This window comes from Acartia tonsa, chromosome 6, assembly GCF_053477335.1.
Source record: "Acartia tonsa isolate MP-2025a chromosome 6, ASM5347733v1, whole genome shotgun sequence".
Lineage (NCBI taxonomy): Eukaryota > Metazoa > Arthropoda > Copepoda > Calanoida > Acartiidae > Acartia > Acartia tonsa.
This window is the reverse complement of record NC_137265.1, coordinates 48,315,451-48,343,374: the sequence shown is the minus strand read 5'-3', so window position 1 is coordinate 48,343,374 and position 27,924 is coordinate 48,315,451.

Below are 27,924 nucleotides of genomic sequence, written 5' to 3'. Positions count from 1 at the left end.
CTTGACTGTGGTAACTCAGATTTACATAAGGAAGCCATTTATGTACATGGGGGACCAAAATTTGATATGGGGTATTTTTTCATGATGGGTGTAGTTTCAAGTGCTTATATCTGGAGAACGGTAAGAGATAGAGGCCTAGTTGCTTGACTGTGGTAACTCAGATTTACATAAGGAAGCCATTAATGAACATAGGGTACTAAAATTTGTTGGGGGTTTCTTTTTTCATGATGGTGGGTAAAAATTGAAAATAGGGGCCATTTGTTATGGTGGAGAGGGAATTAGGTTAAGTTAGGTTAGGTAATATTGAGGAGCCCTGCAAGGTTAGGCCCCCCCGGGGGCCCTAACCTTGCAGGGCTTTTCAATATTACCTAACCTGTGCAGGAGACCCTAACTCTGCAGGGCTACTCAATCTTAAACTAACCTAACTTAACCTAACCTAACCTAACCAATTTTAAACTAACATGAACCAACTAAACCTAATCTAACCCATTTTAATCTAACCTAACCCATCTTAACCTAACCTAATAAAATTAACCTAACCTAACCCATTTTAACCTAACCTAACCCATCTTAACCTAACCTAACCCATATTAACCTAACCTAACCCATTTTAACCTAACCTAACCTAACTTCACCTAACCTAACCTAATTTCAACCCCCAACCCAATCATAAAAAATTGGCCCCTATATTCAATTTTTGCCCACCATCATAGAAAAATGACCCCCATATTAATTTATGTACCCCCATGTGCATAAATGGCTTCCTTACTTTAATCTGAGTTACCACAGTCAAGCAACTAGGCCTCTATCTCTTACGGTTCTCCAGATATAAGCACTTGTAAGTACCCCTATCATGAAAAAAATACCCCATATCAAATTTTGGTCACCCATGTGCATAAATGGCTTCCTTATGTAAATCTGAGTTACCACAGTCAAGCAACTAGGCCTCTATCTCTTACGGTTCTCCAGATATAAGCACTTGAAACTACCCCCATCATGAAAAAAATACCCCATATCATATTTTGGTCCCCCATGTGCATAAATGGCTTCCTTATGTAAATCTGAGTTACCACAGTCAAGCAACTAGGCCTCTATCTCTTACAGTTCTCCAGATATAAGCACTTGAAACTACCCCCATCATGAAAAAAATACCCCATATCATATTTTGGTCCCCCATGTGCATAAATGGCTTCCTTATGTAAATCTGAGTTACCACAGTCAAGCAACTAGGCCTCTATCTCTTACGGTTCTCTAGATATAAGCACTTGAAACTACCCCCATCATGAAAAAAATACCCCATATCATATTTTGGTCCCCCATGTGCATAAATGGCTTCCTTATGTAAATCTGAGTTACCACAGTCAAGCAACTAGGCCTCTATCTCTTACGGTTCTCTAGATATAAGCACTTGAAACTACCCCCATCATGAAAAAAATACCCCATATCATGTTTTGGTCCCCCATGTGCACAAATGGCTTCCTTATGTAAATCTGAGTTACCACAGTCAAGCAACTAGGTCTCTATCTCTTATGGTTCTCAAGATATAAGCACTTGAAACTACCCCCATCATGAAAAAAATACCCCATATCATGTTTTGGTCCCCCATGTGCATAAATGGCTTCCTTGTGTAAATCTGAGTTACCACAGTCAAGCAACTAGGCCTCTATCTCTTACGGTTCTCCAGATATAAGCACTTGAAACTACCCCCATCATGAAAAAAATACCCCATATCATATTTTGGTCCCCCATGTGCATAAATGGCATCCTTATTAAAATCTGAGTTACCACAGTCAAGCAACTAGGCCTCTATCTCTTACGGTTCTCAAGATATAAGCACTTGAAACTACCCCCATCATGAAAAAAATACCCCATATCATATTTTGGTCCCCCATGTGCATAAATGGCTTCCTTATTTAAATCTGAGTTACCACAGTCAAGCAACTAGGCCTCTATCTCTTACGGTTCACCAGATATAAGCACTCAAACCTACCCCATCATGAAAAAAATACCCCATATCAAATTTTGACACCCCATCATGAAAAAAATACCCCATCTCAAATTTTGACACCCCATGTGCATAAATGGCTTTCTTATGTAAATCTGAGTTACCACAGTCAAGCAACTAGGCCTCTATCTCTTACGGTTCTCCAGATATAAGCACTTGAAGCTACCCCATCATGAAAAAATGACCCCATATTAATTTTTGGACCTCCATGTGTGATTTTTGTTCCCCATATTTTAAAACTTACCCCATATGTAATATTTTACCCCTATAACTCATAGTTTATTACCACCAAGCTTTGTTTTATACATTGAAAATTACAGGGACCAAAATTTAAGATGGGGTACAAATCACATGATGCCGGGGGGGGGGGGTTTATTTTGACAGATGGCGGGGGGGGGGGGGTTTATTTTTTCACATGGGGTAGAATCTCACTCCTCAACTGGGATGGTGCCCAACTCTATAAGCATTATCAGAAAGTCCGTGTGTCATTTTAGACATAATGTTTTTTTCAAACATAATCCCATTTTATAAACTAATAACGTTTTTTGTGTGTAGCTTAAGATTTTGATAACTTAATTGTTTTCTCAATTTTAGGGAAGGTTCACTTTTGTCTTATGGTTTTCGGCTATTTCATTTTTAGAATTAAGTTTTATTTTATTTTGCGAAATCTTTAGTTATATTTATAGCTGAACTGTTTGAACATCCTCTCATCTTTACTCTCTCACAAAAGGTATTTTACTTTGTCCAAAGAATAAAAGTATTTATAGATTGGCTCAAAAATATCTTATGAAACTTGAACTATATCCAGGTAAGGAGGGGACACTGGATTATAAATAATACCATCCTAAATTTATAAATACGTTATCTAATACGTTGGATTACAACTTTGTTGACTTCTATTGTAGTTTGATGGTTTCATAAAATTATCAATGTCCGATATTTTTATATGCAATAATTTGCTTATTGTAATTGGAAATATTTAGTATTCTTTGCCTTATCCTTTAAGACCCCTAATTATATCTCCTAGAAAATAAGTAGGATAATCTTTTTTTCGCTTCGGTTTTTATGGATCTTGTCATCCTTGTTGATTAAATTATTTATCACGCTAAATATAATGTAAGGGTAAAATTAAACTTAATTAACAATAAATTGATATGAATAGGATGAAGATGATTAAAGTCCCTCCACAGATTATGACGTCATACGATAGAATAACCAATGAGAGGCCATTCTTTCGTATGACGTCATAATCTGTGGAGGGACTTTGATCATCTTTGAATGGGTCTATGGAAAAAAAACGAATTTTGAGAAAAGTAACACCACCTTTATCTCTTTAACTTGAACACTTGAGCAACTATTGAATATTGGTAAAGGGAATAAAAAGAAATAAAGGATTAAAAAGATCAGACTTTTCGCGGATGTTAAAATGAAAAATTATTTGAATTATTTGTTAGACCCGAGGGGCCGAAGACCCGGGCAAACAAAACTGGTATAAATTTTATGACGAATGAAAATAGTATTCGTGAAAAATTGCTTGTAATACAATGCATACATGATTTTTCAGTATGGCAGGAAACCGGTTCCAATCCAGTAGACATAAATTGGTTTCGAAAGAATACTGAAAGTAAATAAAACTTTTTTTTATGTATTGACTACTTTTACTTATATATATATTGAAGATTTTTCAATATATTTAAAAAGCTAGATGACCAATCCCTATTAATTTGACCAATACAAAAACGATGTAAGGACAATCCGACCACTTGAGGTGTGTACATATTTTGGTATTAAAGTACAGTTTTTCAAGTGATATCACATTAATTAAGTGTAAGGTAAGGGTTGATTTTTTTATTGCAATGTTGTATCGGGTTTAAAACCATGACGTTGGGTAGCCAACACAGACTTTCAGAAAACTGTCGAACGGATTTTTAAATTTCACCCTGTGGACAAAGTTATTCAAGAAATAAATTTCGGTTTTGAATTTCGTCCCTGTGTGTTTTATTGCCATATTGGGTTGGATTTTTACATTGTTTCACTGTTAGTACATAATTTTTGGAAGATTTTTTTTAAATTTTGGGAGATTTAAAAATTAAAATTTTTTAGGAGGTTTTACATAAAAAATGTCGCATTAGGAGGTTTGTCGCAATAGGACGTTTGTCAGTGTACCATTTTTCTTTTTTTTGATCCATTTATTAAAGTGTTCACGAAGCTGGGAAAAAGTTGATATATGTCACTGATTAATGTTTTTTAAGAGTACTATTTTGAGAATTAAGTCTTAAATACTTCCCATTTAAAAATAAATCAAACTTTAAAAAAACGAATTTATTCCCTTGAAAACATCATTGTATTTTGAGTTTTATTATACATATCTTAAAACCTATCAAAATCGACAAATAACAATCTTTTTGTTGAAGTTTACGTGCAAATTTAGAGTAGAATGAATTCTTTTGTTACATACATATTAAACTAACCAAAAAAGTTTGTAATTTCTTTTTACGGGGAGATTAAACGATTTCTACCAATAATCAAAAAGATATTACCAAATATGGGTATAAGGTCAGCTGATTTATAGTTGTCGATTGTGAACATAGCACCCTCATCCTATCTCAATATTTACTACTTGCTAAAAAAGCTTCATCATACTGCAGAGCTAAAAATACGGTTAGGCCCCCACATAATTGGGGGATTTTAAAGTTTTTACTATAGATAAAATCTATAAAAGATATTTAAAAGAAACAATCTTTAAAACATGAATTAATTAAAGGTTTTTGCTATAAGCGTTTTCTGAGTACAGCCAGGTTGAATCAAATACACACACACACACACAAACATACATATGGACTCCACAGAACTTGATTGTTTAATACTTCAAAACATGGAATAAGATAAAGAGCACACAAATTATATTCTTTAATATTAATCTGTTATTTATGGATGTACATTAATTAAAGCAAGGCTTTTATCTTAATCCTAAACACAATGTAAAGATGGTTCCTGAGGTAATAAATCAAGTCAGTTAGCAATAAACCTATACAAAAAATGAAATAAAATAACATGTTTTTTCAGTTATGGGAATAAAATTATTTACTTTTTATAGCTTTTGAAATTTTCCCGTACTGGTCCAAACTTACAACTTAAAATACACTGAAGGGACTGCGACTTTTACAATATTCAGTAATGTTTGGTTTCTATACTTCAACTTAACAAAATCCGTTGGTACCATTTGTACCAACGAAAGATAAGGAGGGGGGACGGAGAATGGAAGAGGGAAACACGAGAATGGCCAATGTAAGTGAGTGAGTGTGTGTGTGTGTGTGTAAGTTAGGCTGCGGGCGTGTGTGGGCGTATAATGACAGGTATTTAATTAAATTTGACACATTACGAGGATTATTTTACGATGATAAAATGCTTATTTTATGCTATATTTATGCTATATGCTATATTTTATGCTGAATATGTGCAGCAAATAATATTTGTATATTCTATTTAAACATTTCAATTCTTAAATATCATTCTTTCTACAGATTTAAACAACTTTTCTTTTGTCTTCATAGCAACGCTTACGTATCGGAATTTAGTTAATCATTTTATAAAATGTAAGGAATTTTGGCATTAAGTTTTAAAGAAAGTTTGAATACAAATATTATTAGAGGTTTATTACCAAAATATTTCCTAAGTATTGATTTTTTTGTTTTTATCTGTAAGCGAAGAAATGGCTTATTTTCTTATAGTTTAATTGTTGCTAAAATTTTAAACATTGATTTCATGCGGAATTGATATCGGCATTTTAAACAGATTTTTTTCTAACTTAGTTGAACTTTTAAGGCATTACTCTATGAAAGTTACTTAAAAAATAGGAAAAGATAAACGAAAATGCATTTTGAAAAAATTAATTCGCAATCACTTTAGGTCAGATGTATTATTTTCTTAGGATTTACAAATTAATAATATGAGAAGCTCTTGATTAAAAAAGGGTATATTTGAAATCTTTAGGCCAAAATGGCATCATATCAAAATAATCCATTTTTCTAATAAGACTTCATTTAGGATACTTGGGCTAAAAGTTTTTATAATAAGTCCCTTTTTTATAAGCACTAAAATGAGCTTCTTAAACAGATCAAATAGTATAGATTTATATACAGACAACAACGCTCCTTCCTTTTTCAAAGACCTCTTTCGTCTGCTTCTAAATTATTTTCTGCTACTTGGCTATGTTAATTCAAGCGACACCATTGGTTGATTTTCAATAACCCAATAGAAAGCTTGCACAAGGTGGTTGCGATGGGGGGGTACAGTTATTTTACCCTTTCTCCCTTTAGTGTTTTACTCTTATGCTTCTTAATATGAATTCTAAATTTGACAGATTTTTTTCATGTTTTATTCACCATCTATGGTAATACATCTATTACTTTTCCAATGCTTTCCAAAAGTTGCATCTGGCAAAAAAAATGATTGATTACTTTATTCGCTAAACTAGTGCAGAATCTCTCGTCTAGAAACCTTTCCCCCCCCCCCTGTCATAACCTTTCCCCACTTCTAGCATCATAACTTTTCATAAAGAGTATTTCTTTGCTACTCAAGGTTTTATATAATAAAGGAAGGTATTAAAATTCTTAGAATTATTAATTTTGCATTCAAATTAGATTTAGTTCTTATTTGTTGAAGGGAAAGGGGGAGTGGCGATTTATCTAGGGATATTATATAGAAAAAATTCTGAGGATTGTCGGTTTCGTGACATCGCCTCTTAATGGGCGTTTCGTCGTATTTTCACAGTAGCTTTTGATTATTTTAGGTTAAGGTTAGGTAAATAATAATGATTTACCCGCAGGGTTAGAAAACTTCATCCTCCCCCCACAGGGGCTAGAAATATTAGAAAAGCTACTGTGAAACCCCCATGAAGAGATGTCAAGGAACTGAAAATACCAAAAAAAGAGCCTGCACTGCAATGGAGAGAAATATTAGTCAGTAAATCTTTAGGATTACAATGTGTATAAAATATACGTGGATATTATGTTAATTTAGGTTGCTAACATAGGTCTTTTTTGGTCAAGTCGTTCATCCCATAGAAGGGAAGGGGAATGAGGTAATGGGAAACATGAAAATCTTGTGTAACATGTAAGTAATAATAAATCTATTAGGAGTATACACAAGCTCACATACATATAGATAGACATTCTATTACTTATATAAAAATACACAGCAAGTCGAACTTTGTATAAAACCTTGTGAGGGATGCAGAATAATGAAGGTTTGAGTAGGCAAATATTTATCAATATTTTTCTTTTATGTAATGGACTAGAGAATATTTAGGACAAGCATTATTAATTGCAATAGACCTTATATATTTTATTGTATTGTATAAGGTGATAATGTTTTTTTTTAAAGATAAATCTTCAATTGAGGGAAGCTATACATATTTATCAGGTCCAATGATGGTTTTATGCTATTCTATTTTCAAATCTAAGCAAAACATAGATCTTAAGTCTCAACAAAATAGTACATAAATGCATAAATTTGTTGCAAATTGGCGTAAATACAGCATACAGTAAAAGAACATACTTTCATTTTTAGGATTTGATTATAGAGATGCCTCATTTACTAAGTATATTTGCGATTACTTTTATTTAATGAAATCTTCCAATTTTTAACATATACAAAACGGCCTGCTTAATTGCTTCAAGATCCATGTCAGATCTATATAGGAAATAAATGTCTATAAACGAGCTCAAGTTTTCCAAGGAATATATGATTAAAACTCATAGTGCTCCAATAATCCATAATAAACTCTCATTGCCCAGAACGATAAGACCCATTATTTTACTTTATTAAAAATAAATTCATTTTTTTCATTTCATGTTGCTATTTACCTTATATTGATGTATTTAATTTCTAATCATAAAAAAGAAAATTTAAATTTATAATATGATAAATTTAAGAAAACTATGTTTTAAAAGAATTCGATTGTGGCGACATTTTGTGTGTTCAAATATTAAACTAAAATTGTAATCATCATCATTTACCCTTTGGTGATGGTAATGTAAAGAAAAAAATTTAATTTAAAAAAATCTTTTAAAAATCATTTAAATTATTAAATATTTACTTTCTTTTAGATAGTAATGCCGGGTGATGAAAATAGATTTATTGAGAAATAGATATGCATATTAAGAGATATAAGTTTTCCGGAATTTTAATGTAGGGAGTAGATTTGAAATCTGCATCAAATTTTAAGAATTTTTTATAAAATTCGTTTTTTGTAAAATTCTTTATCTAAAAGCGAAAATACATTTTAAGTTAATTAATTTTGACCAATAGGATAGGTGGATTTTAAACTACCTGCGCTCTAATTGGTTGAATGATGTACGGCATCCAATCAGAGCGCAGATTTTTTAAATCCACCAATCACAGATGCCAAAATTAATTAACTTAATTTGTATTTCCGCTTTTAGATAAAGAATTATACAAAAAACGAATTTTATAAAAAATCCTTAAAATTTGATGCAGATTTCAAATCTACTCCCTACATTACAATTCCGGAAAACTTATATCTCTTAATGCATATAGAAAACTAGCCAATAGGGAGATAATTATATCGAGCCAACTCTAGTTTATAATATTGTTATCTGTTGTCCTAGGAATCATTATTCCAAAAATCAGATCAATAGGATAATCAAATCATATAAAAAAATTGACAAATAAGTTAAAAATCAGCATTTTTTGACTGGACGCACGGACAATTCCAATATGTCTAAATTACCAAAGGGAGCTAACCGTTACGGACGGACCGCCTGTAATTATATAAAAGCTACGCTTTTAAAACAACTATTTTAGTTTTATTATTATCATAATTATGACACTATAGTGTCTAGTTTTAACAAAAGGATAGACATATTAACAAATTAATACATGAGTACTATTTTAACCCATCAAAACATAAAATAAATATCATCCTATAATATAAAGTAACTAGAGTTGGCTCAATATAACTATATCGCTATTGGCTAGTTTTCTATAAGTACATATCTATTTATCTATTTCTCAATAAATCAATGTCCGCCATTACTATCTAAAAAAAGTAAATATTTATTAATTTAAATGATTTTAAAAATGTTTTTTCAATTATATTTTTTTCACATTATCATCACCAAAGGGTTAATATGATTAAAATTTTAGTTTTAATATTTTAACACAAAGGAAGTGTCGCCACAATCGAATTATTTTAAAATAGAGTTTTCTTAGATTTACTATATTATGAACGTATATTTTTTTATTTATGAAAAAAGGATTGAATACTTCAATGTAATTCAAATATCTACATGAAGTGAAAAACTTAATACATTCCATAAACAAATAGAATAAAGGTATTATCGCCTTGGTCATAAGAGTTTAATGAGGATTATTGGAGCACTATGAGTTGTAAACACTTTACCATTGGAAGACTCGAGCTCATTTATAGACGTTTATTTCCTATATAGATCTGTCATGGATCTTGATGCAATAAAGCAGGCCGTTTTGTAAATGTTAAAAATTGGAAGATTTCATTGAATAAAAGTAATCGCAAATATACTTAGTAAATAAGCTTTTTTGTCTGTAGCGAAGGATATCGCTAACCACTTAACCGATATAGTTCTCCTTTACAAAAAGGCTTTTTATAGGTCCTAGATAATAGGGGCAAGGCCACTATCTATAATACAAAGTAGAACGATGTCTGTCTGTCTGTTTGTGTGTTTGTACCAAAGGATCTCGCTAACCGCTGAACCGATCGGGTTCTCCTGAACAGGGTAGCTTCTCATAGGTCCCGGGAAGGTTTATAACTATTTTGGGGGAGGGTACCACCACCCTCCCAAGAGAAATCGCCCATAGAAAAAAATTTCCCTTCCCCAAAAAAGAGACTTCAACGAAACATAATCCAACAATTATTTCTCTTATTAGATATTTGAAATAAAAAGCTTTCTGAGTGCCACTAGAGGCCTCTAGGGGCGTAGCCGCTAGTTCATACATAAAGAATTAACAAAAATAAGAAATAAACATATTGATTTTTGATTTAATGATTTTTAAATTCTTTTGGGGATTTCAATTAAATCTTGATTGGGTTTTACATTTTTTAATTTTATCGTAATTGTTAATTTAATAAATCTATGAAAATAAACTTTTCTATACTTCTACATATTATATTATCTATGTTGTGAATTTCTAAAATTAACCAAAATATTTAGGTTAGTAAAGTTTAAGTAGCTCATTAATTGGTAATTTTTAATCAATATAAAACACATATTTTTGGTTTTGAGTTTTATGGTTTTTATACAACATTTTGCAAATTTTATCATGAAGGTTAAGTTATACTGGGGCGTCATAGGGAGGGAGGGCTTAATGTAGCTTATAACCCCACCCAAAATATTGGGGGTACCAAGTTTTTTTTTAAAAGTTGCAATGTTCAACTAAAAATCGTTTTAAAGACACAACCTAATGACACGCTGATGTCCAAGCTTTTACTTTATTATATTTCTATTGGGGGAGGGGGGGGGGGGAATAAAAATTTATAGAAGGGCTGGGGTGTAAGTAATTACCACCTCTTTTTTTGGTGGGGAGGGGAGAGGGTAATTAGCTTTGGGGTTTATTACAGAAATATGAAAATAATATGAAGAACATTAAAGCTTAACGCGAATCGCCAATACTTTTTTGGTGGTGTTTCAGATGTTTGGTTTCAATTTTTTGGTGGTGTCAATGGCATTCTGATGTTTTTAAAAATATTTTCGAGATGCCTATTTTTTGTTCTATAAAGATTAGATTTTATAATCCTATCGGTAACGGATTTATATTTTAATTTGTTGTTATTTGAGGTATTTAGAAAATTATTATAATCTTACATATAGCAAAAAAACGATTTTCATGTCTTTAAATGTAATTATATAACTCTTTTTTTCAATAAAGTGTGTATGAAAAATGCCTTCATTTTGTACTTTTCGTCCAACTTAGAAATAGGTTTTGTTAAATAAAATTTTCAAAATAAATTTAGAATGAATTGAAAAGACCAATATTCCCATTAAGGGATGGGATAGTGCAGGAATTAAGATGGTTACAAAACATTTGGAAACCCAAAATTTGTCTAAAATGAGAGGAACCACACTTAAAGAGAAACTTATTTATTAACAAGAATAACAACATTAAGTAGCGAAGCTCATAAAGGAGGACAGATTGAGGACAAAATTATATATTTAGCTGATTTTCATTTGTGGGCAGAATCTTGAGTGCAAAATCAACCCAACTACTTTTAACAAAAGTAGAGAAAAATATATTCCTAGAAATATGTTTGATGAAGAAGAGTATTATGGACAGAGTCGATGGACAAAGTAAATTAGAGTGCAGAAGGAGTTGATGCTTATTGGTCAGCGAAATCTTCATAAAAATCTAAGCAGTGTACATCTTATAACATTTATTCTAAAGATTTCCAACTGCCGCCTTCCCCCTTTTTTTTACTCATCCATTGCTCTAACCCTGTAGGGGGTGATATAATTGAAATACCAGGATTTTTTTCCATTGTATCATCCTTCTATCCCTGGGAGGGAGTGGTATTTTTGAAATAAAGGAAAATTAATTTCTCATCAATTGTTTTATCCCTTTATCCTTGGTAGGAAGTAGTATTATTAGAACACCAGGATATTAATTTCTTAACCATTGTCATATCCCTATATCCCCGGTTAAGAGTGGTATAATTGAAATACAGGATATTTAATTTTTCATACATTGCCATATCTCTTCATCCCTGGTAAAAATTTTAATAATACCAGGAAATTAATTTCTCATCCATTGTCATATCCCTGTATCCCTGGTAGGGAGTTGTATAATTGAAATTAATTTCTTATTCATTTTCCTATCCCCGTATCTCTGGGAGGGAGTGGTACAATTGAAATACAGGATATTTAATTTCTCATCCATTGCCATATTCCTGTATCCCTGGTAGGGAGTGGTGTAATTGAAATACCAGAAAATTTAATTTCTCATCCATTGCCATATCCCTGTATCCCTGGTAGTGAGTGGTTTAATTGATATACCAGAAAATTAATTTCTCACCAATTATTTTATCCCTTTATCCCTGGTAGGGAGTGGTATAATTGAAATACCAGGAAATTAATTTCTCACCAATTGTTTTATCCCTTTATTCCTGGTAGGGAGTGGTATAATTAAAATACTAGAAAATTAACTTATTATCCATTTTTCTATCCCCGTATCCCTGGTAGGGAGTGGTATAATTGAAATACAGAAAGATAAGTTTCCTATCAATTGATTTATCCCTTTATTCTTGGTAGGGAGTGGTATAATTGAAATACCAGGAAATGTAAATGAATTTTCCTATATTTCCCCTCGCTGGTAATTTCCATTCAATTCCCCAGAATTTATAGAGAAATTCCCTCAAAATCCCTAATCGAGCACAAAACCTTCCCCCCCTCATTTTAAGAATAAATTTAAAATCAGGTGGTTGTAGTTTTAGTGTGTTAGGTCGAGTTAGTTTAAGTTATGATGGTAAAAGGGTAGCACAGTGCCTTCGAAGGTGCTTTAACTTTAGTGTCAGAACCTAAATTGGGACATAGTGAATTTCATTACCCTAGGTTAGGTAACTTCATTTCACTTTTCAATAAAATCTAAAATGCAGCGGTTTTTGAGAAAATTAAATTTGAAAGTTTCAAGTTCAATTTTCGCCCACTAGGAGTTACCGCATAATCATGACAAGAAAAGCAAAGATTATTTATTTAAAATTTTAAACAACTTTGCTTTTATAAAGTTCTTCATAAAACCACTCTAAAGTGAGTTAATTAATGGCCATTTTTATCAATTGCTTTGCTAAGGTCACGGAAATTCAGCCTTAAATAAGTCATATATAGAGAGGTTTTATGACTGACTTTATAAAATCAAAGTTGTTCAAAATTTTAAATAAATAATCTTTGCTTTTCTTGTCATGATTATGCGGTAACTCCTAGTGGGTGAAAATTGAACTTGAAATTTTTAAATCTAATTTTCTCAAAAACCGCTGCATTTTAGATTTTATTGAAAAATGAAATGAAGTAACCTAACCTAGGGTAATGAAATGCACTATGTGCCAATTTAGGTTCTGACACCAAAGTCAAAGCACCTTCGAAGGCACTGTGGTAGGTTAAAGTCCCCAGAAGAAGTTAAGCATAGAAAAAAACTAACCCCTGCCTTTTAATCCATTTTTGTACAAAATAAGCCGGATGGGGGGGGGGGTAGTGTGTTCTGTGCTCCCAAGACATTATAAAGGAAAGCATCAAATTTATGATGGGATCAGATGTAATAACTGCTACTCAATTTGCTCTATCCTAAAATAAAGTTTTGTATATAATACTAAACTTCAACATTTACTTTGTCAAAAAACTGACAAAAAGAGAATGTCATGTTATAGGTGCAATGCAAAGTTAGGTATCAAGCAGGGATCTCAAGGGATAAGACTTTGCACTCCCAATTATGATAACAAAATTATCTTTATGAAGAGTAGCATTAATGGTCGAAATGTTTAAACACTGCACTGATAACTAAAAGCCTAAAAGTGTTAGACATTAATTATTTTGACACCAAAAGAATTATTTTGAGCTATCCTAAGTATTCACGTTTTTATCCTTGGTCAATTGACAGTATATATTTTCTCTATTTCACCAAATGTACTCTAACATTTTAAACCTTTTTTAGCGTAGCTACTATTACGATTATGGTGTTTCAGTTCGTCCGATGTAAAAAATAATTTTAAAAATATATGATATCATTTTTTCCTGATTTAAACACAATAACTGCAAAAACACGTTTCATTCAGTTGAAGATAAACTTTTTTCGTTTATTTGGAACATAATTGTCCTTTTTACAAGCTCCCTTTGAGTAACCACATACTGATGAGGCCAATAATAATTTAATTTACACCGGAGTTAAATTAAATATTCAATTTATTATTTATTTAATTTGTATTTGGTTGCATTTATTATAGAGGAGGGCCTAGAGGTAAAGGACCGTGATTCTTCATAAAACTCGTTCTGTAATTGGTACGCTTGTAAACTTATGGAGAGGGAGGGAGTGCATCATTCCCCTCCACAAAAACAAAAGTAATGGTTTAAGCTCTTTTTATTTACGTACCTAAACTCCTAAAGAAAAATTTACCTTTTAAAAATTTGAAATAATTTGAAAATTATTTCTATTAAAGCTTTAAGTTAAAGATCTTGTGAATTTAAGTATCTTTTGATTTATTTGTTAGACCTTAACAAAGCAGTTGACATATGCCTTTCTTTAGATTATCTTAAAGGATTTAAAACTTTTTAAACATTCTAAAATAATTTTAGAAAAAAAACTCAGTAGCATATACACTGAACAAAATCTTAGGAAACACGTTATAAGGAAAGGAAGGTTGCGGGTAAAATCCGTAAAAGTGTGTGTTTTAAGGCTTAAAAATAGTAGTAGAACGATAATATTCACTAAATATGTGTATTTCTTATTAAAAAGAACTTTAGACAACAAATCTTTATCGTTCTACTTCTGTTTTTAACTTGAATTACACAACCTTTACGGATTTTACCACCAACCTACCTTTCTCTTTATGACTAAAATTACATCAATGCGCATGTTTTAGTTCTATATTTTTTTATTTATACATGAAACATCATTATAATACTGAAAAGAAAATTATTCTGACAATCATTGGATAAAAGAAGAATATAACCCATAAACTACAAGAAACCTTTTAATAAAGATATTTTTTTTATACTTTTTTAGGTCGGTGCTATTAGATACAATTGTCCTTGTATAAAATTAAGCAAAGCAAAACTTAATTTAAAGTATAGCTGCATTTTAAAATGCATTTAAAGAAATGAAAATCGATAATAGATGAAGTTAAACTTTATTGAAATTATAAACAAATATCGCAGTTTATTAAGCTTTATATTTTTTTTATAGCGAAGCTATTGTATACATTACAATTTTTTGTCAGTCAGTCCATCACTTTGCCTGTCCGTATATGCATATTACTATAGAGGTAGTTGGATGTATTATTGTTAACTATGATATATTCGGCTGCTATATAGAATTGGCTTCTGAAATATTTAAGAATCTACTCGCCAAGAGACAGCTTAAAATGACTTTATTCAATAAAGTTGTCTAATGAGAGGCCAGTATACATTGTAATTTGTAATTGACTAATGGTAAAATATATACTCGCTTCTCATTAGTAATTTTATCTTATGACCAGGGGCGTCCAAGCTTTTTTATTTGGGGGGGTGAAATTTTGAAAATCCAAAATTTTGGGCAAATTCATTTGGGGGGGGGAAGGGTTAATCACCCCATTACCCCCCCCCCCCTTGGACGTCTATGCTTATGACGTCACCTTTTGGTGTTATTTTGCGTTTTCTATTGTATTATGTTATCCTTGTTTTAAATACTTGAGACAAACAAATGAACAAAACAAAATTGAAAATTGTTTTAAGTAAAACACACTTTACTCAAACTTTAAAATGATAAATTTAGAAACTCGATGGATGTACTATCAAAACTTTTCAAAATTAAATTGAACATTTTTTTACATTTTAGCTGAAAAAATTATATCCAACTATTACAAGAATCATTATGCAGATTTTAAAATCGAAAGGACAGTTATAATATGCCTAGATTAAAAAAAAAGCTTACGATTACAAAAGAACGAACGCAAGACACTAATTAAAGAAAAACTATGCTTTCTAAAAATACTCTATTTTATGTTGTTTTTTTTATATACCCATTGAAATGTCCCTAAAACCCTGCTAGCTAAAGAGTAGCGTGTGAAAGACATATTTATAAAACTTTTTAACAAAAACCATTTGGAAAATCTTTTATGGTTTGTTCATTTTAACTTCATATGAAACAAAGAAAACTGTTTTTAATAACATTAATATTCCTGAACTTTAGAAATATTGAATTTCTTTGTTGAAAGATAGAAATTAAACCCCTGTATGTGTATGTATTATCAAACATTATAGTACATTCAAATAAATCTTTTAAAAATCTACATATATCTTTAACATAAACATAGTAAATCACTTTTTTCATTTAAAAATCAATTGTCTTCCAATGCATAACTAATGAACGGACAAACAATCACAAAAGTTATATAGTAGATGCTAATTGATTTCAAAAATCTTCACAAAAATATTTGGCACTTTATCTGAAATCAGTCAGACACTTTTACTGTGTTCTTTTTTTTCTTATTTCAAATATGTAATTATTTTCTATGTTGCGTTCAAGTCACTATGTAAAAATTTTTTTATCTTTTTATTTTTTTTGTGATTTCTCTTGGTAGGATGGTGGTCTTCTCCCCCAAATTACATTCCCAAGACCTATGAGAAGCTACCCTATTAAGGAGAACCCGATTGATTCAGCGGTTAACGAGATCCTTCGGTGCAAACATATAAGCACACAAAATCACACAGACAAACATCCTGTTACTTTATTATAAGGTTTGGCATTTTATCTGAAATAGCGGCTGAAGAAATTACGTTTCTCCTTTTATTTAGAGTTTTAGAGTAGCATCGCTATTAAAAAAGGATAAAATCAAACTGAGACGTCCATAAAATATATGAATAGTTAATAGTTATTTCTTGCATCGTACTATAAGCAGCTTTCCGCGGGGCACCTCGGGGCTACAAAAACTGGTTTTAATCAACTGATTGAACATTTTTGTATTCGTAGAAAACTGGGTATAGTACGATGCTAGACATCGTTTTTTTCGTATGGATGAGAACTGGTTCTAAACCACCGCCGGATTCGAATGAATACGAGAAAACATTTAATATTTGAAATGTGTATGTGATATAAGACCTACCTATGATCTTGTGTGTAAAGCTTTATTGATATTCTTTCAATCTAATCCTTTAAATGCAAAGCTTTATTCTTTCACTGCAAAAAATAACAATACATGGAAATGTATTTCATAAAATGTATTTTACCTTTTTTATCGCATTCTAGCGGCTACGCCCCTAAAGGCCTCTAGTGGCATTTTAATTTTTTTTTTTATTTTCAATATCAAATTAAAGAAATAATTTGTCTATGTTATCAGCTGTTAAATTCATGTCTCTACGCAGCGGAAATATTTCAATTGTTTTCGATTTTATTGTGATTTCTCTTGGGAGGGTGGTGGTACCTTCCCCCTAATAGTTATAAACCTTCCCGGGACCTATGAGAAGTTACCCTGTTAAGGAGAATCCGATCGGTTTAGCGGTTAGCGAGATCCTTCGGTACAGACACACAGACAAACAGACAAACATCCTGTTACTTTAGTATAAGGATATCCTAGACAAATCAAGTTGTGAAATTATCTTCAAATGGATCTTTTCTTAATGACCCTACAGCATTACCTACTGCCCGACTAATTCAAAGTCACAAATATATATGCGTAATGCTCAGCGCAATCTTTACATAAAATGTCAGTCCTTTAGCTTAAATAGCAACCGAGTAAGAAAGGTTCCAATTTATCTAACACCCACAATAATTAGACTTGATGACTAGAAGTATCTCAAATAGAAATATAAGATTTAAACCTTCAATTGTCCTCAAAAGTATACATATATACAAACCAATTACCACCAGTGTTCTTACACAAGCTTCTTTTTGTATTTAGTCACTTTTGAACTTTATAATCGTATGGATAAAAAAACTTCACTCTCATTTTTTAACCTAACTAGAAGTCGGATTGCTACTATTAGTCCAAATATTAGAGGGTAAGAGAAATTAGATTGAAATTTATTGTAGATCCTTAAATCTATCAATTGTTTACCTGTTTGTTTTTAGAGTATACCTCTTGCCGGGTGCACTAAAGCTTAATCCCAACACAAAAAACACCATCCAAAACTTTTCTGTTATTGACAAAATAAAAAGAAATAAAAGTACGCGAATCTTTTAATCAAAGCCAATAGTTTGTTTTATTTCTAGCAGCACAGTGCACATAAAGTTTTAGCTTGAAAAATTGTTTAATTGATTTTGGTGGAAGTTTCAATAGTTTGACCCTTTTCTTTATAATATCGTGGCTTCTCTATAATTATTCAGTAATTTTCTTGTTGATATTTGTATACATATTTCGGATCTCCTGCAGTTCACGGTAAAATATTGCTGGTAACGAATATTGCAAAAAATCTATGAATTTTAAAGGCTGCTAGCTGCCAAACGGCTGAACGTACAGATCATACCTGCACACCATTTTATGCGGTATAAGAAGGCCTACAAATAATCTGGAATAGCCAAGATCCAATAAAACACAGGGAAAGCTTCACTGAAGAAAAAACGCGTAAAATAGACCTTTTTCGCGCATTTCTCTGCACTGCGAGATAATTATGCATTTTTGATTTATGGCTATTCCAGATTATTTGTAGGCCTTTTTATGCCGCTTAAAACAGTGTGCGGGCATGATTTGTACGTTCAGCCGTTTGGCAGCTAGCAGCCTTTAAAATTAATAGATTTTTGGCAATATTCGTTACCAGCAATATTTTACCGTGAACTGCAGTAGATCCCATATTTCTCTATAATAATGTACCAATGTTTAAAAGGGGATGGTAAAGCTCCAATAACCCTTTAACCCCCCCAAAAATATGTTACATATCTGTATAATGGTTTTGTTTACTTTTTAAAAACTATCGGTTGCATCCCCGGCAGCTAGGGGACTAAAAAATAGTTTTAACTATCCCAAGACTTTAATTTTTAAAAAAAATAGCTTAAAAGCATTACAGGACCTATGTAAAGCCTACCTATACTAGAGAACCCAACTTTTTAAAGCAGTTATTGAGATCTTAAGCTCCAGACAAAAAATAATACTTTATATATTAGGATAAGGATTGCAACATCCATAGAAAAGAAACCTAAATGTCAGACAAATGGGCTGTGTATACAAAAAATAGCCTAAACGCTACAGGAATCTACCAAGACGATTTTAACATGCGAAAATCTAAAACAACATCTTGTTAAATGTAACATTTAGAAGTTTGTTAGATTGTTATTGCTGCGCTATTTATGGACACCATTGTTATTTCTATTTTAAATCTATCGTAATGATTATTTTCTTTCCATGCTACATTAATATTTACTGTGTTATAAAACTGTTAATTGCTACGCTACTTGTAAATTTTTTCTTACTTATTTTGATGTATTTTAGCAATTCTTATGGACATAAGTATCCTTGTTTTAAATGTATTGAATTGATTGCACTGAAACCATACAAATGCAATATTTGGAATTAGATTACTTTATTATTTTATTCAAAAATATTTTTGAGCCTTTACATCATAAAACATGAAATAGTGAGGATTTTGAAACGAGCGCGGTGAAATGAAGAAGTTAACATGGAATATTTATAGCTTTAAGTTAAAAAATCTAATTATCAATTCAGGAGTTGGTTCTATAAGATCTTTGCCACAGGAATAATAAATATAAAAGCGCAATTTCTAAAAAAAAAAATTCAGATGTGAACCAATTATCAAATCTTTCAAGTGGTAAGATCAGCAAGTTCTCTCAAAGTGCTTAGCCAACCCCCTATTTTTCAGAAATAAAGCCGGCAGTAAGTTCAAATTTCAATTTTGAATGCTACGCTTAAAATTGATGACAAAAGGACAATGCTTAAAATACTTAGACTGGTTCAATACCTTATTTTTTCTTTACTGGAAGCCATTGGAATATTGAAAAATATTATGTTGGATTTCTGACACAGCTTTTGAACCTTTCATCAAGCTTTCTATCAAACCAAATGTTGCTGAAAAAAACGACTCAAAAAAAGGTCTTTTTAGGACTTTTAAATATTTTAAATACTAAGACTTTTGGCCCTACAAAAAAGGACTAAAAAAACTGTCAGTACCGACCATTATGACATACTTTTTGGGGGGGAATATCTTTATATTCTCGGCTGTTATTTGCTCTATAATTCACTTTATACTTTTTAAGCCTCTGATATTTTTTGATTCGATATATATGCATTTTATATAACAAGGATGACTCATCCACCATAAAAGCGAAGTTCTGAAACGGTATGACAGACGAACATTAACTCTTGTAGAGTGTCAAAACTTAATATACAAGATATAAATATACAAGTTTAGACAAAATTATACGTAAATTTGTTGCAAAACTTTTGAAATACAGAATACTGTTTAAGGACATACTGACATTTTTAGGACTTGATTAAAGAGATGCTTCGCTTATAATAGTGTACTTTATTGTAAAAGGAATCAGTATCTAAAAAATCAGATCAATCGAATGATTATATCACATGAAAAACTGTTGTTTAAATGTTAAAAATCAACTTGTTTAAAATGGACGTACGAACATTCTGGTAACGATTATAGAGTTGCTACACTTTCTAAATCGTACTTAACTACTACAGGATTCAATATGCAAAGTTTGAAATGGATAGGAGAATTCTAACATGCCTAAAATAACGAAAAAAGATATCTGTTACGGACGGACGGACCGATCCTAATTATGGAAAAGCTTTCCTTTTTACAATGGACAGGCCTAGAACTGTATGGCTAGAAATTTGTATAAAAACCTGCTTATCTCGATACCACCAACGTAGTGGGGCACAAAAACAAATAATGGCTTGACATGCATGGAAGTGTACGTGTACATTATCATAAGTAGTAGGATGTGTGTGTAAGTCCAGTGAGATCGCGTAAACGATTTGTCTAGATACCATCAACATAGTACAACAAAAACGAATAATGGCAGTTTGAAACACGTTTCCTATACAATGAATTAGTTAGATGATCATGTGTATTATGTATCAAGTGCGATCTCGTAAACGGCTTATTCTAAACTAGCGGCTAAGACCCTAAATGCTTCTAAAGGCACTTAAAGTGTAATAGGATAAGTCGAGCCCCGCACATTAAGCTTAGTTTTGAAAAGAAAAGTAAAAAATTGCGGTGGTATTTTTTCCAGGAGCGACTACTTTTTGTAGTGTGTTGGTTGTTAACCACCTCTAAAATATTTATGAACCTTCCTTGGAACTATGAGAAGCTACATTGTAATGGAGAGTCATATCGGTTTAGAGGTTAGCGAGATCTTTTGCTGTACACACATATCTAAAGGGTACAACCAACATAAGACACAAATCAGTGGGATGGGTGTTTGTTGAGATTTTTAACGGTTGCTTCATTTCTAAGCTACAGAGAAGCTTTATACTGTTTCTATATATATTACTAGCGACTATGCCCCTAGAGGCCTCTAGTGGCACTTTTTAAAAATAATACGTTACCTATCTATGTTGCGTTCAAGTCTCTAGGTAAAAAAAAATAGATTTTTTGTGATTTCTCTTGGGAGGGTGGTGGTACCCTCCTCCAAAATAGTTGTAGACTTTCCCGGGACCTATGAGAAGCTATTCTGTTAGGGAGAGTCCGATCGGTTTAGCAGTTAGCGAGATCCTACAAACAAACAAACACAGAGACATCCTGTTACTTTATCATAAGGATTATAGAATAGGAAGGATTTGGAGGGTAAAAAATCTCATCTTTGGAAAATCCGCTCCTTTTTAACCAAGTTTATTTTACTTAGACTTTTTTTATTTTAGAATTTTGTTAGAAGGCGATTTTTTTGGTCAAAGCAACTATAAACTTTTTCCTATTTCTTGTCCGTTTTCTTAATAGTGGAACGCGAACAACTTTTAGTAAAATTGCCAGGGGGTTTAAATTACACTCACCCACCCACACACACACACACACACACACACACACACACACACACACACACACACACACACACACACTCAAACTCACTTTTACTAAAAAATTTGAATTGACCCAAAAGGGGTAACTTTCAGGGGTAAGCATCATTGGGGAAAGATTAAAAGGGAAAGGGCGGGAAAGTGTGCAAAAATTTTCAATGCCACGGGTCCGACCAAATCCCCCAATCGTTTAAATATTTTCCCCTCCCCATCTCTTAAATCCCCCCTCCTTTTAAGGATATAATTTGTATACTCTATCTATCTATTCTACAGTTGATATCACTTTAAGTTATCTAAAAACTAAAATGAAACTATAAAAGCATTTCAAGCCTCGCGTGTCATGTACATGTCAAGTTCTTCAATGTCATCACATAAACAGAAAGTTTCTTTTTATATCTTTTATCTTCCCCCTTTTCTCACCCCCCATGGCTGTATGTTAAGTGATCTGAATATCTTCTGTTGGTTTGATGAGATGTACATAGAAAGATGGGTGAAATGAGAGAAAAGAGTGAAATACTAATTCCGCAGAAAATAAGTTGTTTAGTATAAGCGCCCAAATCTAAAATGTATTGATTTTTATCATTAAATTCTATCAAAAAATCTTGACAACAAACCATCATAATAACAAAGATGAAAATCAGATGAAAATTATATTAGCCAAAAATCATAATAGCAAATCTCGATGCTTAGAAATTTTCAGTTAATTTGTTTTTACAATTATTTATGGAAAAGAAAGTGATTTGGAGATTATGGGCGATTTTTAGTAATAAAGTGTTATTTTTCCGTAAAATAACAATTTAGCTATTTTATCATTTGCATTTACTGTAATGAGTACTATAGCCGTAGCGCCCCTATCATCTTGGGACTATGTTTACAAAGCGGTAGAATGGGGGCGAAAATAGCTTTCATTCCATTCCAACAACTTAATTTTTCAATTTAAATAGCTTAAAACCATACTTAGACCTATTTGAAGCTTACCTAAAAGTACAGAAGATATTAAAATCTTAAACTTCACACAAAAATACCTTACCACTTTGTATGATAGGATTGGTATTTTTACGGACGTCATAGCACATCGAGAAAAAGCGTCTACAACGTCACAACCCCCCAAAAAATGTTTCGAGTTACAAATAGCCGGCGTGTTCGGATCAGAAACCCGCGCAAAAGTCACTTTCTCTGCGCGTATATACCAGCCTCAGTCGCGCAAGTACGCTAAATACGCTCACATATACGTGCTCGCACGTACTTTTTGTGCGCATTTTTTAAGTTTTGTGAAATTTCAATACAATATTTCAAGTGATTTAATAACGTGATTTCTTAACTTGTGACCCAAGGGAAAAAATTGTTGAAAATAAAAAACAATAACTAAATTTCATGGTATATAAATGTTATCATAAAAGTATATAAAATCGTGTGTTTTAATTTCAAGGCTGATAATAGCCTTAGCACGTAGTCTTAGTTACCATTTCCTAGTATTCTACCAAGGGGAGGGGGATATGGCAACTAAAAAAAAATTATTTCGCCCCAAAAGTTTCCGCCAATCAATACCAAATGATTTCTAGGCGATCATGTCAATGGAATATTGATAATTTTGCTGGTAACTTTTCTATCAATCAAAATTACTTATTCTTGCATGTTAGTGTATGATGATTTGCTGTAATTGTAAGAACATATACAGTTACAATGTAAAGAAACATGTTGACTAGCAGAAAAGTTATTGGAAAAATAAGATGAAAACTATATACTATGGTTTTAAATATTTTATTAGTTCATTGATAATTAACAATATAAACTACTAAAACTGATAAATAGTAGTAAAATAGCCCAAAACCATCCCATGACTTAAATTTAAAACTAAAATAGACTAAAACCATATCGAGATCTACTTGAACCTTCCTTAAAATGGAGAACTGTATCTGTTCAGTTGTCATCGAAATATTAACGGACAAAAAACCTTACTACTTTATATCATAGGACTATAGCGTAAGCACCCATATGATAAGATAAATGATAACTTATATTTTTCTCTGTTGCTCTATCCCTCCAAATTTGTTTCCTGTCACAGGTTTACCATATTACTATTACAGGCTCATTTTATCATACAGCCATTTCTTAAATACTTTAAACAGTGTCCTTTGTATGTTGGATTAACCTTTTATTCGCCCTCCTTAATAGTATCTAATTTTATCATACCACCTTTTCTTAAATACTTTAAACAGTGTCCTTTTTATGTTAAATTGGCGAATTGATACAACCTTCTTTATATTATCTAATTTTATCATACAGCCATTTCTTAAATACTTTAAACAGCGTCCTTTGTATGTTGGATTAACCTTTTTTACCCCCTCCTTAATATTATTTAATTTTATCATACAACCATTTCTTAAATACTTTAAACAGCGTCCTTTGTATGTTGGATTAACCTTTTTTACCCCGTCCTTAATATTATTTAATTTTATCATACAGCCATTTCCTAAATACTTTAAACAACGTCCTTTTTATGTTAAATTGACCTTTTTATACACCCTCCTTGATAGCATATAACTTATCGTACATTAAATACTTGTAACAATGTCCATCAAAATATTGAAATCTTCTTCCCTAGCCTCTAAAAGTTTGTAAGGGGAAGGGGCTAAAAATAGGACATCAGCCATAAATAATATTTTGTTTATCATCATTAGGAATAACATCAATTTATCGTTCATATCCCCCAAGATAATTTACATTTGTGGGGGGGGGGGGGGTTAACTACCCCGAACAAATAAAAAGGAAATTACCATAATATCCTATTACTTTATCAATGTTGGTTAAGTTACCATGTATAGCTTAGCTTTACTCGCATTCTTAAAGGCTAAGTTGTAAAGCTTGGTCAGTTTAATATGTTTTATGTGTAAGTGGCAAGTTTTAAATATTTTGTATTACTTTATGTTCTAAAACATTGGATATGAACGAAAATTTGATTAGTAAATATAATCTTTAATGGGAAGGAGTGAGAAAAACCTTACTTAATGAAATAAAAACAGCATTTTAGAAAACTATCATATTCTCAAACTTATTTTAGTACCAATTATCAATTAAACTTCAAAAAATTTTATTCAAATGTGAAATTCTGTAGTTATTTTTTGATAATTTTTCTTGTAATTTCAAATTGTAGTATTTTAATGTTTAATTGCTGAAATGTTCTAGAAATCCACCAACTTTAGAAGCAGTTTTTTGGCAAGGGGCAGGTGGGTTATTTTCCTTTGAATATAATTATAAAACTTTTGTACAAAATCAGTCTACTGGGTGTCTATCATCATTATTCCTAATCACCTATATTGTCCCTTTTGACCTTTTCTTTTCATTCGATACATGTCCTTGAATCAATCAATGTGTTTTTTTCATCAATTTACCAAAATACAACAATATTATCATTTAATATGGAAGCTTTTCATTCTTTTTTTTCCTTACATGGAAATGTATAGTAAATTCTGTATTAATGAAAATAATCTTTATTAAGACGAAATGTATTGATTTTTTGCATGTAAAATTAGGAATTGACTAAGTAAGAAACTTCATATTAATTTTAAATATTTTTTTATCCCGTAGTATTTAACTGTTATCAAAGGCATAATTTTACACGTAGGAACTAAGTAGAAATTTAGTTCATTGCCCACTACAGGGCTCTTGAGAGCGGGGGAGGGGAAAGTCGACCCCTCGATTTTTAATTGTAGTTTTAAAAAGAAAAAGTAAAACATTTTTTTTGGGGTGGGGGGTTATGAGGCAATTTCTCTTGTGAGAGTGGTGGTACCCTCCCAAAAAATAGTTATACATACTCCCAGGACCTATGAAAAGCTACCCTATAAAGGAGAACCATATCGATTTAGTGATTAGCGAAATATCTTTCAGGAAAAAATTTTAAGGCTTTATTTAAAATATACTTATATATTTTAGAAAAAGAATTAGTATTGCCATTATCACATTTCCAAAATCTCAATGGCCACACACACAAACACACATCCTTCTTCTTTATAGTATAGTATTATTTACTATAATATTAGATATGTTGTATAAAATGTTGCAGTGCAAAAAGTTATAAAAATCAAACCTGGGTATAGTTTTAAATTTATAGCTTAACTTTAAGAAGGGATAGTCAGTTTTGGATATGTTAATTGTGGCTTTTTTGATAGTTTTTGAAAAATAAAACAGTGTAACTTTTGATACTAGGATTGGGCCAGATATCCGGCTGATTTTAAATGCCAGATATCCGGTTATCCGGCCGTATATCTGGTAATTTGCCGGACATCCGGCGTTGGCCAGATATCCGGCCAAACCCTAATTAATACCCAATTCCTATCATTTTTTCATGCGACCATATCTCAAAATGAGGGCGTTGTCCCCCCACCCCTTCAATAAGTCTTAAACCTTCCCTGGACTAATGCAAAATTTTCTTTAAAATTTTTAATCTATCGTTCCATCCAGTTTATGAGATATTAGCGGCTACGCTTAAAATTTCTAGAAAAGGTTTAAAAAATAGCTTATAACCATTTCAAGACTGAATTTAAAAATTAAAATAGCCTAAAGCTATCACAGAACCTATGCAATGTAAACATTGCCTCAAAAAGAGAACCCAATCAGTTCAGTAGTTATTAAGATTTTAAGCTTCAAACAAAAAAAAAACTCACTACTAACTCACTACTAAAGATGATTAAAGTCCCTCCACAGATTATGACATCATACGATAAAATAACCAATGAGAGGCCAACATAAATTTTTTCATTGGCCAATTACAGTGTATACTGGCCTCTCATTGGCTATTCTATCGTGTGACGTCAAATTCTGTGAGGGGACTTTAATCATCTGCAAACAAAAAAAACTCATTACTTTATAAAATAGGATATACAGTCATAGACAACCTGTTACTTAAGTAGATATGATTAACCGCAGCCGCAAACCAACACAGCTAATGCGGCTGGTACTACCTACTGGGCGAACCAAATTATTTTTATAAAAGCACCCAAAAGCAAAACACAACAACTTTTTCGAGAAAAAAAGTTTGAAAAAAAATTTGCATGATATTGGATAATATATTTTGTTGAAAGAAAATATCGGGACTATCCCGCTAGGCATTACTTGATCCCATAATTTCCCCTCTTTATAAAAAAAACAACAAATTATTTGCGGGGCTTAAACACCAGTGTGTCGACACCTCTTTTAAAATTGTAATTGGGAAGGCCTGCTTTTTTCTTACCCCCACCCCCCCCCCCCCCCTTTTGGTAAATCGCTGTGCTTACTGCTGTTGAGAACACCTCTAACCTAAACCAGCTATGCTAAAACTATAATTACTTAAGCTTTGACATTTAATATTCCTACCCTTATTTTCATATTTACTAAAAAATTTTATGGGGTTATTAAGTGGTCCAGCATCTCTTTGAGGGGCATTTGGCAAAATATTTACTTTTTAAAACATTGCACTTTAATGTTTGAAGCAAAAGTTTAATTCTTTTAAATGATTTGAGTTATCTTTTTTTATATGAACAATTGCAAATTGCAATTGAGTTCCGCAGTTTTTGAATGCAGGGATAGTTCATCTGAATAAAAAAAAACATTAAAATCTTTCTGTGAAAAGTATAGGGGTTTGACGTTTGTCCGTTGAGATCTCGTTAACAAACTCATTTTTAGATTTATGTCTTGGGGTGGTTTTAAGCTATTTTTCTCCCTCCATAGACTTTGTGTTTACTAGCATATACAGGTTTATGAAATTGCTTATTACTGTGTAAAAAAATAAAATTACTTACTAGCAGAAAAATTGGAGGCATAATATATTTTCTTTAGATTAAATATCCCTTCCTCACTTTGTATTTGTGTGCATCGCAAAGCAATTCTTAAAAATAAAAGTTGTGTTATTGAGAATCTATTAAATTTGGCCGCTCAACAGTCAATGACTAATTTTTAAAGGTTTATTAAAAATACAATTAGATTTGAAGTTTTATATTTATTCATCTGGCAACTATTTGACTTGATGGTCCTTACATTTCTTTTAAAAATGTTTGGCTTGTTTTGTGTGTTAGTGTATCCTGTAAGATCTCAAAAACTGCAATTTTGAGAAGAACTTTTTTTTATTTTTCCTAGAAAGGTTTTCAGTTCTTTTAATTATGATGAGTTAAAAAATATTTGACCTCTCCCACATAGCCTTATTTCTACTAGTAACACTAAGAACTTA